General features: G+C 36.4%; 1 protein-coding gene across 3 annotated transcripts in view; it reads left to right on the top strand.

The window, feature by feature from the left end:
• The window catches only part of DLGAP1 (DLG associated protein 1), a 434,783-nt gene that overhangs the window by 156,793 nt on the left and 262,698 nt on the right, over window positions 1-15,292 (top strand). For all 3 annotated transcript variants that reach the window (XM_074821449.1, XM_074821461.1, XM_074821455.1), the window contains one exon: window positions 12,557-12,667. The gene's annotated coding sequence lies outside the window, so the exon portion shown is untranslated. The remainder of the gene's footprint in view (window positions 1-12,556; window positions 12,668-15,292) is intronic.

Genomic DNA, 15,292 nt, shown 5'->3' with positions numbered 1-15,292 from the left:
AATTCAGATGAAAGCAAATCATGGTGAAGTCATTTGGCGTAATTCTGTTTTACCAAGTTTTATGCAATTATAATAGCTATTTCTTTATGAAAGTGATCTACAGTGAATGCAAATTATAGGCAGTGATGTCATGATACCATGTCTTATACAAGGAGTGCATTAAAAACCTTTAGCTGTGACTCATTCTGGTTGCAAATCCAAAATCAGGCTCACAACTTTAGTGCTACAGGCTACTCAGAAAAATGCTAGGAAACTATTTAAAAACTCTTCAAATCATACTTGTTTCTTGGACAGAAATCCAGTGCTCATTGTAGTTGCATGCAAAATCAAGGCTTTTTTTCCTTAAACTTGTTTTGTTTTCCTGTTAACATTATTTTAAAAGAACAAGTATTGTGTCTTTTTTGGGGGAAATCTTATCCATTCGTAATGCTGCCACAACATTTTTAAGTACTGAGTGAAGCAGTTCAGTCACTTTGGACCTGAAGTCTAATTCACAAGCTATTAATATCATTCATTCAGCAGTCAATGTAGTGATTTGAATTTTCACAATACACCTTTGTTTCTTCAAGTCTACAATTGACTCATCACTTTGTTTTTAACTTTCTGATAAGAGGAACTTCAGTGGAGAAGTCCATGTCAGTTTAAATGAAGGTTCTTCTCATCTGAAGATTTCTTTGCAAATCACAGGCTAGGTTTTATGGATGGATAGTCTTACTACTCAAGCCATGTCTATAATATGCTACAGTGTGAGAAGTTTTGAGTGCCAGCATATGTAAGTGAAAGCTGTCATTCAGGGACGGATTCTGCATGACAGTCAGATACTAAACACCTAGATACTCCTAGTTTGTTGAGGAAGTCCAGAACACAAAATATATTTACCAAAAGCAAGCAGATATGCGCACTGGATGTTTGTATTACAAGTCGCTGCTACAACAGGAAGTTACTCAAGTGCTGGAGCAATTAGGCATCGTATTGTTCTGGTATTTTGTATTCACTAACCTAGAATGAAACCATCTCTGATCCCATGACATCTTCTGTACTCTAGCTGACAGAAACCAATGTTACAAATCAACAGTTCAGACCGCAAAAGTACAAAATGAACATATTCAAACATTCAGCCAACATTATATGGAAATTGTGCCAGAGCCATTATTGCATGTTTCCCAGTGTATTTAGTAATCACTTCATCAAGAGCTCATGTTGAAAATATCTCTGAATTATCCATCTCTGAATATGTTATTGAATAAATATTACTACATTTTAAGTATCAGGATTTTAGAGAAACATGGTTAACAAAAGGAGAACCTGAAAAGTCAGTAGCGAGGAAGTTCCAAATAGGAGAATAATTTTTCTAGAGGGTTTAAGGAGTATGTTTGCATGGGTTGGGAAAACAAAAACAGAAAACCCTGTACTCATTCAGAGAATCTGTTGAAAGGAATTTTCTCATATCAAGACTTGATTTTGCTGTCACGGTAATTAGTTAACTGTTTACAAAATGGAAAAAGGCAAGAGCCATCTGAAGAAACAACTCGATAATGTTTTGAGGATGGTTTTCCATCCTAAGGTTGTCATTTGCCATTAGTGCAAAATTTACCAAGTGATCTGTCAAAACCGAGATGAATATACTTAGAATACTGTCAGTTCTGTTACAAAGTCTTCATTAGGACTGTGGGTCATGCACCATGTAACATCCAGCTTGTCATTACAAGCTTAAATAATAAAATTTCTTGTAGCATGTCATGAAGATTTATCTGTCAGGGGTGTTTTCTGAATTCTATGGGACTTCTATGAAATTTGCTAGCCCAGAGACACTAAAAAACAGCTGTTCCTGTGCAAACTTGGTAGAAAAAGCCGCCCCAACTCCTTTTGTTCTTTGTGTAGGGGCACATAAATGCACAAGGTACATAGTTGAGCAGTTTGTATGTCACTCCGCACATAAAGCGATCAGTTCATGCCCCACATGGTCAAGTTTTAGTGCATGTAGATGGTTGTGTTCAGCTAACAAAAGACAAGATCTGTTGACTGTGGAATTTCTCCAGATGGTAACCAAAAAAAAAATTATTTTTTTTAAATCTTTTTTTTTTTCACTAAGACATAGACATACACACAGTTACAATCTATTTACAAAATTTGGAATAACTGCAAGAAGGTGCCAGCTTGAATAAAATGGAGCTTTAAAGTGTGAAGAAACTGAAGATGTGCATTTTGCTGTGCAGTTTTATCTTCTGGAAGGATTGTGAAAGACAAACCAAAAAAAAGCCCAAAAGCTTTTAGAAGTAACACCCAGCTGCATTTCCTTAAATGCTAGAATAAGCAACCATTCAAAGCATATTTTTCCTATGCTCAAAATAATATGATCATGTAGGGTCTAATAAGCTTCGCACTCTCTGTTTTCTTCAGTGGGGCTCAGATATGCCAGATGAAGAATAGCTCCTGGAGTCATAACTTCAGCTCTCGTGAAAGAAAATAGCTTCTTGCCTCATCATTTCAGCACAAACCTGTAACCTGAGCATAATGCAGGTTGCAATGTATCCTGAGTCTGGAGGGTCCTGATTCTCCAGGGAGAGTGCTCATAATGCCTTCCAGAATAATAAAACTCTGATTCCAGGGTATTTTCCCCTCATTATGGTAAATAATATAAAATCTGGAATACCTAACGAGGTTGATCCTTTTTTGCCTTAGCACTAAATCTTAAAGAGAATTTCATAAATAATAAAAACAATGCTAATTCCCCAAACTAATAAAAGGTAGAATCAGTAGGACATGATCACAAAAATTAAATATACAAAGGATTAATAACGTGTCAGAGCAAATTAATTGAAAATTGCAAATGAACTCTGATGGACTTCTTGTGCATTATTACATAAATTCAACAATGGTATCACAAAATGGTTTTGGCTTCTTTGTCTCTCAAGAGATGCACCCATCAGATTTTTCAGCATTCTCTATATTTAAAGCAACATAAAAAACCCTTTTATGTTGTAGTACTAAATCATCTCTGCAGGCTGTTTTACATATAGTGGCAGGCTTAAGAAAATAAACCAATCAAAAAATAAGGAACAGAAATCCAACTCTTTATAAAGTTGTATTAAAACTTTCTTTAGTATCATGTGGAAAACTTTTGATATTGTAGAAATAATTGTGTTTAAGACTGTGAATATTCTTACTTATGATGATGAATACGTTAATTTGATTTTTCATCTTTTGTTCCATTAGTTTGTTTTACCTTTGAATATCTAGCTGTACATTTAAACTCTCATTATTTTTCATTGTAAAACTTTACAATTGAAAGTCATGGGAGAAGTATTTTGGAAGGGTTTTATTTTTTGCCTTAGCACTTGTACTGGGTCTGGCTGAGCCAGAGTTGGTTTTCCCCTGTAGCAGCCCTCATGGTGTTTTATGTTGGGAGCTGGCAGGGTGTTGATAGCACACTGGTGTTGTGGCTACTGCTGAGTAGTGCTTACACAGCACCAAGGCTCTTTCCGACATTTTCCCCCCCCACAGTGGGACGGAGTGGGCAAGATCTTGGGAGGGGACACAACCGGGACAGCTGACCCGAACTGACCAAAGGGATATTCCATACGACATCCATATGACGTCTGCTCAAGTATAAAACTGGGAAAAAGGAGGGGGGGGGGTGTCACCCTTGGTCCTCCGAGGCAGCACTACTCGTATTGGAGCCCTGCTTCCTGAGAAGACCCAACATCGCCTGTTAATGGGAAGTAGAGAATAAATAAATCTGTTTTCTTTTTGCTTCCACGCGTGGACCTTTGCTTCACTTTGCTTACATTAAAACTGCTTTTGTTTTACCCACAAGGGTTGGGGTTTTTTCCTATCTTATTTTCTTTCCCCTTTTTGCCCTGTTGAGAAAAAAGGGGTGAAGGGGGGGAAGTGATAGAGCGACTTGGTGGGTACCTGGCATTTAGCCAAGGTCAGACCACCACAGCACTAAATCTTAAAGAGAATTTCATAAATAATATAAATAATAAAAACAATGCTAATTCCCTAAACTAATAAAAGGAAGAATCAGTAGGACATGATCACAAAAATTAAATATCAAAAGGATTAATAACGTGGCTGAGCAAATTAATTGAAAATTGCAAATGAACTCTTGCAGAATACTTTAGCCTTTTCTTTTTTCTTTCTTTCTTTCTTTCTTTCTTTCTTTCTTTCTTTCTTTCTTTCTTTCTTTCTTTCTTTCTTTCTTTCTTTCTTTCTTTCTTTCTTCGGAAGTTCACTATCAAGTGTTAGACTTTTGGTATAAATGATGTGAAGTTTCTTATCCTTTTCAGGTGTTTTTGTAGAACTCAACTTTATTCTTAGAGCAGCAGATATCTGTATCTCTTCTGTATGTTTCATATCACTAGACCCTTTCTCCTGCTTTTTTACCATCACTAGGTACTCTGTTCCATTTGCTTCATCCATTTATGCATGATTTTGGATTTGGAAGGAGTGATAAATGCTGTCTCCCCTTTATCATTCAGCTCTTAAGTCATTCTGACAGCAGAAACTGCTGTTCCAGTTAGAGCAGGTTCATTAGGTCATCAGAAAGTGCTAGCAGGAGCACCTTTCCACCTCCAACCTTACTTCACTAAATGCTGCAGCATCAAATGATCCAATTCATGAATTGGTCTAAGACAGCATCCACCAGAGCTTATAATAACACATAGAAGTATTCTGTCACGGTGGATGTTGAAATTATTACCTCTCATTTGCAATTCAATGAAACTGTCATTTTTCCTTGCAGTTCTGCTTCTTTTCCACCATATGTTCTCCTTAATATAAGCAGTTGGCCAGCGCTTTTAGTATCATTCATTCACCTCATCTCTTGCTTCTGTCACTTGCCGTGAAGCAGGCTTTCCACAGCTCCAGGCTACTGTTTGCTACCTGTAACTGCTTTCCAGTTCTATTTTTCCTGATGAAAGATGTTCACCAGCAATGTAGTCTTGTTTCTTCACCATTGTGCAGTTCATATTTTTTTGTTACATGTGTACAATTTGCAGCTGTAGTTGAATGTTACATAAATAATGTGATTAATTAGCACTTATTACTGCTTTACGTTTCCTAAGTACTGCAAAAACTAGCTAATCAAGCAGTTAATAAACTAATTAAGCAAATACAACACGCAGTTACAGGAGCTGTATTCTCTCTTTGTCCTTGTACAATCATCTTGCATACTGGTACACTGGGAGGTCTATAATCAAAATTATGTATAAAAAGTTCTCATGATTGGGTGATTTCTTCAATTTTCTCACAGTAAAATATAGCTGAAAATCAGCGCTTGTGTAGTTAGATATAATAAACCTGATTACACTGTGTGGGATTTTTCAAAAGCTTTTTACTTCAACCTATGTTCCCATTCAAATCAACAGCAATATTGGCAGCCAATGTGAGCAGAGGTAGGCCAGCAGCAAACTCCAGTGACTAAGGTACCACCTTCATGACTCCCTAAGATTGTCTTGATGTGTATTACTTATCAGCACAAAATAAAGAGAAAAATCTTTTTAGGGTCAATCTGGCAGTATTGTCTGTTACTTTGTTTCCAAAAAAAAAAAAAAAAAAAAAAAAGTGTAACTTATAATTAATAAAGATAAGCTAATACGTATACTGTAATTTTTCATTTGCTTCTGTGTACACCAGGAACTTACATATGACCACTTGCCATGATTTATGATAGTGACATATGAGGTTGTTTCATAGACTTATGAATCAGCTCTACTGACAAGGTAGTTTGAACTTGCCTACGTCTTTTGTTCTCAACTTGTTGATGTGGAAAAATACATGGTTTACCCTGGTTTTTTTTAAAAAAGGCAATTCTCTGCTAACAAAAGCAATGTTTAATCATGCAGGACTTAAGACATGAACTCTGCTGTGCCTTGACTACCTAAGATGGTTTCGTTTGGTGGGAATTCACGTAAGAGTAAACCTTCTTCATTTTACTACCCAGAGTAGCATGATGGAAAGAAAATGAATTTTCTGTTAACAGCTGTTTTTCCACATCCAGTGTAGTATCCAAAGCCCTGTTTGGCAGGTGGGAAGGCTTGAGTTTAAGTACAACCAATGGATGATGACTGAACAAAAAAAATTGCCCACTGTATGGGAAAACCACTACCTAGCCAGATGTTTTAACCATGACAATTTGCAGGGATAGTCTCTGTCATATATCCACAGTGATGTTTTGCTTTGTCTCCAGAGCAAGTGTGAAATGACATGGACCTGGTGAAAGAAAAGAAATAGGACATTCTTTCACCAGGAAATGTTAAAGAGAAATAACTGTTCTCTTAAATATTTTGAAAGATGGTCTGTTACATTGATTTGTGTTAGGAGAAATGTAACCTTTATGAAAATTGTGACTAGATTATCAAAGCATTCCCCTGTTTGCAGATTCCGGATTGTGCTGCACAAGTAGACTTCTTTATTATACAGCATATTTTCAACCAACTGTGTAATCAAAAATTTCTCACTGCAACAGCTGGATGCAGTTTTTTAACATGTTCAGTATCAAAAACTTAACAAATGCCTCATGATTGCTATTTAGGCTGAAAACAGATTTTTGGCATTTCAAAGCAAAGGGAATTTCAATGATTGCAGGAGTAGGACTTCATACAATACAAACATGAGTTGGACATATTTAAAATTCACATGCAGATTCTAGATGTACTTTGAAGCTGTCTACTTTTCACTGTATAGTGTGAAAAACAATACACCTTGGATTTTGTTTCCAATTTGTTACTGCCCATCACACTGTTTTGAGGAAGAGAGGGATGAAAACTTATAGTAGTTTAAAACCACAATAATTCTGCAGTACTACTGACATATTGCTCTATACATGTTCCCAGAAGTGAGAGTGAACTGATGCAATGTAAAAGCTTTATGAGGAATGTGGAGACCAGTATAACTTGGGAAGGAGCATTAGACATTTGTGGAAATGTCATTTGAGGTACACCGGTTTTTAAAAATTGGAAAAGTTGTGTTAGAAGCACTTCTATGATATACAGGTATTTTAGGCAGAACTTGCATAAGATATACAACAGTATGTGAAAGAAAAAAATTGTTGTTGTTTTTTATAACATTTAACTTGACTCTGCAGGTATGATGTAGAGACTTCCACCACATATGTGGTATGAATGAATACATTTATATATATATATATACATATCAAATGGTAAGGGGAGATGGACTGGACAGTCTCTGTACAGTGCTTCACACTGAAATTATTTTATATAAAATAATCGTGGGCTAAATTTTTTCTTTCCTGTTTCCTTCCTTAGGAGCAAGTGGCAGGCTGACTGACCTTGGCTGTTAATGTGCTCTACAAATTTCATGAGACTGTTTTATGTATTTTCTTCTGTTGATCATGCCATTAACACAGTTGAAACTGGGATGATATTGCATGCATACCAGCTGCCTAGTTGCTAGGTCAAGACACCACTCACATTTCATTGACCTTTTTGCATGGCAGCAGTGAATGCTGTTTGGGTTAGCTGCTTGGCTCTTCCTCAGTCAGTGCAAGGCGAAAGTTTCACCTCGCTGGAAGTACTTGTGTCTACCAGACACAAGCGAGGCAGGGTGAGGAGTTATCGACAGGAGTAATGCACCAGTTGTTGGGAGAGAGCATGACCATAGGTGTTGCCTGTGGCCTTTCTTTCCTTGCTCTCTCGCTTGTTGCACTCAGATTTTTTGCTTTCTCTCATCTCTTTAGGACAGTTGTTAGTTTTGTAGTTTGTAACTATTCCTGTTTAAAATACATAGACTTCTCAGGGTGGTGGTGGATACAGAAGATTATGGGTTTATGATTTTTTAAAAATTTGCCTCAGTTTTAGTTTTCTGCCTGCTTTTGACCCAAGTCCTTCATGCACATGCCATGAAAAATCTCACAGGGGGGCAGTCTTGGGTGAGGAGCTGTGGAAGCCTCTCCTTATTGCAAAACAGATTTGGAAATATTAAGGCTTTATATAACTGATTCTTTCACTTACAATGGAGAGCAAATTAAAACCATTTACCTCCAACTAGAAGAGATTGCAAAACTTCCCACTGGTGCTGAGGCAGGAACATTTCATAGAGAATATTTTATTCCTTCTGTGGATTGGTGTTGAGGGAAAGCCTATGCTTGGGATTTTTCCTTTATGTCCTGTGCAGACTTATAACTCAGTTTCAAAAGTAATTAATATTTATGAGGTTGGGCTGAGAATAATACAACTGCTGTGAGACAGTGAAGTGTCTGTCATTCACATGGTGCTATATAGTGGTATAAATACATACTTAAGTTTGAATGAATTAAATGGTATTTAATCCTTTCTCTGTGAGCTTGTAAACAGATACCAGTGCATATCAGCACTAGTGTACATTGTTGGCAAGTGACATGTGCTGTCAGCGTAATTCTAGACACGTTTCCTTTCTTGCATGGTACTTATCTGAAGTTATCAGTGATTCAGAATTTTAAACTTTTTCCCATTGCTGTGCTAGCTACTGAAATCAGAAGGTTTTCTCAAGGGATGAATTGTTTCCTCTTTGGATGCAGAAACAAGGGAATGTGAAATCTAGTGATTGTCTAGTGACTTCCTAAAGCAGCATAATTAAACTCACACTTTGCAGAGCCCTTTAATCAGCACTGATTTTAATCCTTTATCATTAAATAGCTTCAGGTTGCCTTCTTTTCAGTTTAGAGTAAAGTATAGTCAAAAGACTACGTCCGTCTAATTGGTAGCAAATGCAATCAGGCTAAAAGTGCTCATCTTCTCTGCCCACCTTCATCAGCAGGATGATGGAAGATACGAGCAGCTTATTATTGGTAACTTGGTGCTCCAGTTGTCTAGGGGAAAATAAGCAGTTTGCTCTGACTACAGACAAAATCTTAGTGTGTTATTATTACTGTAGATCAGGAGCTGAGCTGTAGACATTGAAGTATTGCATTAATATTTGCTCTGCTTGGATTAGCTGAATTGGCAGTGTATTTAAGTAGGGACTTGGGCTTTCTTATTATTTACTTAATTATATTTGTAATTTACTGTGGCTCAGTACTCAGCGTGATTTTTAATTGTCTGAGAGAGACTGTTAATTTTACAAATGAGGTGGAATAAGTGTGTGTAATATTGCAATCTTGGCTTTATAGGAAGAAGGTTGTTTTGTGCTCATTGCTAAGCTTTATGGTATTCCCATTACTACTACACTGATATGGTTCTAATTAAATTTTTAGAAGTTCATTTGCCAGTGGTTACTAGGTAGTCCTCTTTTCTGTAATTATTGCTATTTTGCTATAATTCAGGTAGCAAATATATGAGGTTCCTGCCTAGTGCTTAAAAAGTAAAAAAATTATTGATGGTAGTGGTGTGATATGCACTAAATCATGTTCTGAAAGAGGCCTCTTCTGAACATCTGAGGTTATCTGCCATTTGCCACCTTAGGTACCTTCATTGAAAGGGTGCACTGTATATAAAGCCCGTCTAAGTACATACTTGTAATGGAACAGATTTGGGCTGTTAAAGTAGGTTGGTATCCTGATATTGCTTACAGAAAAATGGATAGTCGTGCACTTTCACTAGGAATTACTTTTACTTAATAAAAATACAGAAATATGAGAAGTAGGAAAAAAAAACATGGGAAAGAAAAAAATCAGGTAAAAATTTGATCCATCCCCTTTACAATATATCTTTGTTAACTAAAAATGGCATATGATAGCAGAACCCCAGGAATGTAAAGATGCATCATATAGAAGAGAAATCAAGTGGCTTACTATGTAACAAAACACTGGAAGACCTGCCCTTCATTTTTGCACTGAAATTTAGTTTAATGATAATGGTCGCACTGTGAATTTTGTGTTCTGCACAGGAGTGGTACAGACATGATTAGAGTTTATTTCATAGAATTACAGAATTGCAGAATAATTTACATAAAAAGAATTATAGGTGGTCATCTAGTAGAAGCCCCTGCTCAAGCAGGGCTAATGTCAGAATTGCATCAAGTTCCTGAGTATCTTGTTCAACCGAGTGTTCAATCTCCCCGATGGAGATGCCACAGCCTCCCTGAGCACCTGTTCCAGGTTATTCTTTGTTCCTGTACTTCACTGCACTTGTTCCAGCTGTCTTTCTGAACAAATCTAGCTAGAACCACACAGTGAAGGTTAAGTTACTATTTGTCACCTAGAAGCTGTTTTTGGAGACTCTGCTTTTTGTAAATCATCTGCCATATAATACCTGGGTAATTTGAGTCACTGTTGTGTGCTAAAACTTAGCCAGAACCTGGGGGGGTTAAGATAAGTCTGATTCCTGCTATGGTGGCAAATGCGGGCTATGAAGCAGTTTCAGATCAGTCTGTTGAGTAAAAAGTCAATTCGTAATGTCCTCTTATTTCATGAAAAAGCAACAGTCTAAAACTAATCAAAAGGGATCAAGTACCCTACAGTTTGTACTTCTGTACTTCAGTTAAACGTCATTCAAAGTGTTGTAAACATATCAGTCTAAAACTCAATATTTTTTCTTATCCAAGTGAATTCTGTCAGCTAAGAGAAACCCATCTGAGCCCAGCTTCAGCAAGGTTCTCAAGCAAATTTTCAAACATGGGAGTTTCAGTGGGTTCAGAGCAGTCCTTACAAGTGAAGGCTCTGCATAAAGACCTGCCCAACTTGATCCTTTAGAGATTTATCTTTGAAAGCTCCCTGAGGAGATCTTATATGGAAAAATCAATCCAGTTTACTTGTGATAATTAAATATACTCTGTCAATTTTATACTCTTAAAGAAAATCCAAAATGGTTATGATGTAGTTAATATTGTAATCAAATTAAAGGCTCTCTCAAAAGAGATCCTGTCAACTGGAAATCTATGCCTTTCTGAAATGATTTAAAAGTAATTTCTGATTCTGTACCTCTCTCTTGATCCCACTGCCAATCTGATGGGTTTACCATCACATTTTCCTGCTTTAAACGTATTTTTCTCCCACTTCTGACACAAAAACCTGCACAACCAAGGAAGAAACATTGTTTAAAGACCAACTGTACAGAAAGAACAGGAAAGTTAGTTTTAGACTTAAGAAGAAATACAACAAAAGATGGTTATATACCTCAGGGGAGAGGCAGACCCTCAATGCCAGCTATACACAAAGTGCTGCCGTTGGAGTACTAACAGAATGTGTTTCTATTCTGGCATTAATTTCAGAGACTCTGAACCAGCGTCAGAATTTAGTTTGTCTTGGAAAGGGGTCTCACAATAATTAAAAAGACAGTAACAAAAGGCAGACTGCAGCCTTTATCAATTTGACTGCCTATGAGGTTAAGGAATTCCCAGAAATAAACTTGTCTTGTGTATAGAGGCTGTTCTTGTCCTCTTAGTGGTTCTTTGGAAGAACTTCAATCCAAAGCTTGATGCTTGAGTAAGATGTGCATGCCATTTCCAAAGGAGTTCATTTCAGAAAGTTTTCTAGCTTATGGGAAGTGGGACATCAGACTCTGACCCTGTTAGTCTCTTCTGGCTTTATAAACACGAGTTTGTAATATATGCATGTTGTTTTTACTCTGAAAGGTTTTGCTTTTTGTGACAACTAGTGCTCAATAGTTAACTGGTCTGTGTAAAAGTGTTTCTTTGAGTGAACATCAAGAGAGTAAAATAACAGGAGTTTTCAGCACATAAAAAAGTTGTTGTACTGATCGTACTTCAGTATAGTCTGAGGCTAGTATCAAAGCACACTTAGCCATACATTTTTTCTCTCACTATGCCTCTCAGTAAAAGTTTGATTGGAGCTGTTAACTGCATTTACAAGAAAAAATGTTTGCGCTTATTGTGGCTTGTACTTACAAATTGTTCACGTTAAAAAAAAAAAAAAATAAAATAGGCTAGACCTTTAAGTGATGGGAAACAGAACTTGAAATAGTGAGATGACTCATAGAGCTCAAATATAGAGCACAGAGGAAAATCATTTATTTCTGTTAGTCTCAGTAAGTAGTACTGGAGAACTAAGAAGGGAAAAACATATATATCATTTTCCATACCAGAGAAAGAAAATGGCTTGGAATGAAGTATTTGCAGTTTATATGATTTTTAAAAATTATATATTTAAATGTGCAGTTATTTGCCATTGCAGTTTTGTCCGCCACCCATTGAATTCTGGTAGGGACACGTTGTGTATACAGCTGGGTGGTTGGTCAGGTTTTCTCACTGTTCTCCTCTGCTTTTCTAGACAGAGGCAGCAGGACTCCATCATGCTTATGTAGTGTCAGAAACAGTTGTAGAAGGTTGAGACTGGGGGATAGGTGAGCTTGTGGAGAGTCAGTAGATTTACTGAGGCAATCACATGTAACTTGTCTTTATATCTTTCTGTAAAAGAACCAACAAACTCTTCATGCATTGTGTAGGGAGAGTAAAACATGGGAGATGACACCACAAATGCAGCATTATACAATCTAAATATTCGGTTTTTGTGCTTTTTACTTGCAAGGAGGAGAGTGTGGTACCACGTGAAAATTTTGCCATGGACCGTTCATATATTGCTGTGTAGCTGCTTGCATGTTAATAATTTTATCTTGTTTCAGGCTAATAGTTTTAACTGCTACACTTTGTGTTTCAGAACAGTCAAGCATCAAATATTGGAGCTGACATCTGAATTAAGGAGTGTGCAAAAAATCTCTTCCCTCTTTAACTATTGAAACAAAATAAAATGGAAAACTGACTAAAGGAGGTGAGTCCTTTCTTCTTACTCTCTGATCATTCTCCTTGATCTGTCTCTGCATCACTTTTATTCATTTTTCTCCAGATTTACTTGTAAAAGTCAGGAAGCCAAATGATTGCAAATTCTGAACTGCTTTAATGGAAATAAAGGTAGCCTGATAGCTTGCTATTTTGGCTTAGAAAATTATATATATGATAACCCATCTTTGTACTTATCTAGGTCTGCAGGCAGCATTAATATCAGGTGTCTTTGAACATTGTGGTGAATGATTTTCATGAGTCTGACATGAACATAAAAAAGTAGCATATAATCTTAAATGTTGAGTAGAGGCCCATAGGGCTCGATGTGCCATAGCTGTAGAGTGAGTGTAGAGAGTATGAGAGGAAAGGATTAATTTGACCTGGAGGAGTGTAATGAAAGAGAGAGATCAGAGCCAAAAATGAAGTACAGAAGACAGCATGGGGGATTGGTTGCAGCATCTTGAAAGCAACATTGAAACGGCCTGTAGAAGCTCTGGTAGGGGAAGAACTTCCTTTTCCACAGTTTCCACAGATTTTTTTTTTTTTACACCAAGAGCTGCAAAAAAACAGGACCTTATTGATCTGGTAGACATGGTGAAGATAAGCCAAACTCTAGCAACTCTAGCCTCTTGAACACAAATTGAATAGCAGTGAAATGTCTAAAGTATGGGTATTTCACACAGCTATTCATAATGAGACAAATTAAAATCAACATTTCCATATCCTGTTTCTTTGTTGCCACATGACAGACTTAAACATACATGCACTAGGAACAGGGAGAATATTTTTAATTTATATTTCTTTTTAAAGTGATGGTTATGCTGCTTATGATTTTTAAAGTAACTCTTAGAACTATGCTATGTTCAACTGTTTACAGTTCAGTAACAAGCAATTCAGTTATAATGTTAAATTAATAAATTACTTATATAATTGGTTATGGGAATATCAGGATTTATACCATACTTAGCTTTTAAAATTCCCTAAGTGGAGTATAATTTTAAGATACTGAATGAAATATTTTGCATCTCTGGAATACCCCAGAGTGGTATTTACTCATTGTTTTTCCTTTACATAAAAAATTTCAATGGATACCTCACTTAAAATTTAATTTCTTACAATTAGAGTGTTATCTAATTATCCAGCAGTAACAATTGCTTTGTATTTTAGTAAACTTACTATAAGAGAAGAAAATATCCATGCTGCTGCAACATTTCCATAGCCATAAAACTCTATACATGATGATTTATTATATATAATATATATGTATATATGATTCTGTATGTTATATATGTAGCATACATGTATGTAGTTATACATTACAAGCATATATTTCTAAGGCACATATACGTTAGGAAAAAGTGGTGCATTTTCTCTGCAGAATAGGACTTGGAACTAGTGTATTTTCTGACAATGTAAACAAATTAGGTCAGTTCAGCTACCTTTGCCTCAGTTTGGCCTTCTGTAAAAATCTAAGACTTCATTGAAATGGTGATATAATGTTGGCAGTGATGTGATTTTCCCAAGTAAAAGTTGGGTTTTTAACTTGGGAATTTGTTTTTTGCAGTAATACGTTTACTTATCACTTACAATCTTTATATCAGTTACTATGCATTTTCATACACACACCAAAAAAATCTATCTCCTTAGTTCCCTGTGGTTTGGGTAAAATTACTATCTCCAGCATTCCCAGTGTTCAGTTTCTTACAGCTTTGCTGAACTTTGACTGGTTTATGCACCTGATTTGGGCATGTGTCTTTTCAAAGGGTCAAGGAAGTTAAGAACGATGCAGTAAGAACATTATTAAGGCTGCGCACACACCTCTGTGGAAATTAGGAAATGTCAAAATACATGTTGTCACTTCACACACATCATGACAGATGCTTTCCAAAAACAATCTCACGTATCATTTTCTGCATTAGTTTTACTTGAAATTCACCTGAGTATTGGTAGTTTCCTCTTTTGATAATTAAGAAGTAAACGTGACTTCATTACATTAGTAAATTTGATGCTTCTTATGACATTTTGTAGAGTCCACCTATTTAGTTGATCCACCGAGTTTTGGGTAGGGCATTTAAGATTTTGGAGAGGGTATTTGTAGGTACATACAGACACACACACTTCTAATATAGCAATGCTCTGCTTACTCACAAGAAGCAAAGGCACAACTGCTTGAAGGGTGGCATAGAGACTTTTTTCACTGAGTGTTGGGAGGAGGTGTAATGACTTCTTTCAATATAGAGAGTCATATTGGAGAATGCAGAAGGGAGTGATTTTTATTGTAAATACACTGGTTTGTTGGAGAATTAACTGACTGCTCATAAAAATGTAAAGCTGAGAGAAATACTGGGGGACACAGCATCATGAATGTGACTATTAACACTGTTAGAACTACATAAAAAATACCATTCATTTTAGAATAATCTGAATGGACAAAATGACAGAAACTAATTACTCCCTTGAGGAGATAGATGGTTCTCAGAAGAAACACCAGTTTCTGTGAGGCTTCCTATCACTTTATTGCCCATCTGTAAAGGGGACTTTTTGCTTCGTGCAAAAGGACGTGTGGTAGGAGCATAAGAAATCTCATAACAAAGGAATACAAAAGAAAACATTA

This window comes from Strix aluco, chromosome 1 (assembly GCF_031877795.1).
Source record: "Strix aluco isolate bStrAlu1 chromosome 1, bStrAlu1.hap1, whole genome shotgun sequence".
NCBI classification, from domain to species: domain Eukaryota; kingdom Metazoa; phylum Chordata; class Aves; order Strigiformes; family Strigidae; genus Strix; species Strix aluco.
Note: the sequence above shows the minus strand (reverse complement) of the source record. Positions and strands in the feature narration are given on the sequence as shown.